The following is a 2,500-nucleotide window of genomic DNA, read 5'->3' as shown; positions in this document are numbered from 1 at the left end:
TAGTATATAATATTTATATATATACATACATATATATATATATATATTAATACTACATACCACTAAAATAATACATATACATATATTGTATATTATATATACATATATAACTATGTATATATAGTATAACATTTTATATATATACTATAAATGGTTAATCCTTATATATACAATATGTTAATCTATATTATACTATATATACCAATGTATATACAATATATATATACATATATATATAGATACCATATATGTAAATACATATATGGTATATATATATATATATATATATATATATATTATATATATAAGTATAGTATATATGTATATATTTACATGTATATATGCAGAAAAAAACACACTGGGAAATAAGAAGACGATATATATATATATATGTATATATATATATATATATATATATATATATATATATATGTATGTATATACACCTACATATATATATATATGTATACATATCATATACATATATATATACTATACATACATACATTTATATATATATATATATATATATATACAATACATACATATATCATATATATATATATATATATATGTATATATATATATATATATATATTTATATATATATATATATATATATATATATATATATACATACATACATACATACATACATATACCAAGGCTTTTTCCCCCTTACAAGGCAGGTAGCCAAAAAGGGAAAGGCATAAAAAACACTCCCACCCATTTCATCCCTAAATATACTCCACACCCCTCCCACCTCCCTCTCATCTGAGCACCTCCTGGATGACGGGTCATCCCTGCACCTTGCCCACTGCCCTGGGTCAGAAGCAGTGTCGCAAGACACAGAACATCCACAGCCAGGCCGCTTCATTTAATCGGCGACCCCCCCTCTCCGTCCCCCCTTGCATATAAGGAGCGGACGGGGAGAAATCCCTTCGGGCTGCGTCAAAATTTGCTCACACATACTACCTCACCCCCACCCCCCCGCCCATACCTCCTCATGCAATCACAACATCATCCATATACAACCATTCTCCACTCACCTCTGTCTTCCGTCCTCTCCCTTCCTTCCTCAACAGACATTCCCCTCTTCCCCAAAGCCCCCTTCACCCCATCCATCCACCTCATCCTAGGACGTCCCCTCATGTTCACTCCATCCACATCTGCCTTCCATACCTCTTTTACTAGTCTTTCTTCACTCATTCTTTCCATGTGTATAGTATATATTCTATATATATATATATATATATATATATATATATATATATATACATATATATGTATATATATACATATATATATATGTATATATATATACATATATATACATCTATATATATATATATACATATGTGTATATATATATACATATATATGTGTATATATATATAATATCGGAAATCACCAAGGTCTTGAATCACGTGTTGGATTCGTGATCAACAACGACTACCCTCTTGGATGGGATTTCCGAGTTCATATATGGCACTTCCAATGGGTAATACTCTGTTTAACATATTTTTTGTCCCCATCATTAACATTATTGTTTTTTTTAGAAATAAAAATAGGAACTAAAAAATCAAGAACGCTGCAGGATTTTTTCTTGCTCATTGCCTAAGCATTGTATTAAATAATTTTTATACTAGAAAAACACACAAAAAAAAAAAAGAATTGTGTCACTGTAAAGATTTTCCTGTTTCACAATAACACTGAAACACTGTAGTGCATCAATAATACTGCCTATCTAGATGCCGCATGAGATAATCCCACAAACTTATCAAAGGACTATTCACTTACTTGTGGCGTTGGTACAAGCGTGCCAGAAGATCCACTGTTACTAGATAGACCGTCGCTTCCTTATATACTTTTGAGACCGAAGCCTTTCCTTTGTTCTCCTCCCCAGTCCTACACAAGGGTAACCAACATGCCGATTTTTTTTTTCTTATATTTTCGTGCTCTTAGATGGATCGTTCATTACGCAGTCAGCGATGAAGGTCATGCTTGTGGTTGTTTTGACAGAATGTTAAAGCATTATTCGTAGGTTTGTAGAATTGTGTTCAAGTTTAACTGAGAATGTATATTTCTATCCAGCTATATTTTTTGGTTGTTAACCTATTTACGAGTTCATTCATTCATTCGTTTCAAACAAATAGAAAAAATAAAAAATTTCAAAAGAGAATTTAAGGAAAACAAGACCAGACTTAATCCCTTCATTTCCCCTGGTTTAAAAAAAAAAAAAAAAAAAAAAAATAAATAAAAGAACTTTGTCATGAGTTTAGATGATTTCCACTGTGACTCAGCTACGTTGTTTTCACAAACGACGCTACAATAACCAGAATGTTTCAGCCAACAAGCTTTACCGCATGGAACATATAGGACAGTTCATCCCCATTTACCCAATGAGTGCAGTAAATCTTCGTCGTATTTACGAGATTTAACGTTATGGTGAACAATAAGTTTTGAACTACGTTATGTTATTTTCGTATTCCCATTTCTA

The 2,500-nt window shown here is 31.0% G+C and overlaps 1 protein-coding gene across 1 annotated transcript in view; it reads right to left on the bottom strand.

The window, feature by feature from the left end:
* LOC143018913 (uncharacterized) overlaps window positions 1-1,925 on the bottom strand; it is a 3,458-nt gene extending 1,533 nt beyond the window's left edge. Inside the window, exon 1 of the mRNA XM_076174497.1 lies at window positions 1,801-1,925. The gene's annotated coding sequence lies outside the window, so the exon portion shown is untranslated. The remainder of the gene's footprint in view (window positions 1-1,800) is intronic.
* Window positions 1,926-2,500: the final 575 nt, after the last annotated feature.

The sequence above is a fragment of the Oratosquilla oratoria genome, chromosome 36 (assembly GCF_046742065.1).
Source record: "Oratosquilla oratoria isolate Oo_2021 chromosome 36, ASM4674206v1, whole genome shotgun sequence".
NCBI classification, from domain to species: domain Eukaryota; kingdom Metazoa; phylum Arthropoda; class Malacostraca; order Stomatopoda; family Squillidae; genus Oratosquilla; species Oratosquilla oratoria.
The sequence above is the reverse complement of the archived record's forward strand: the minus strand, read 5'-3'. Positions and strand labels throughout refer to the sequence as shown.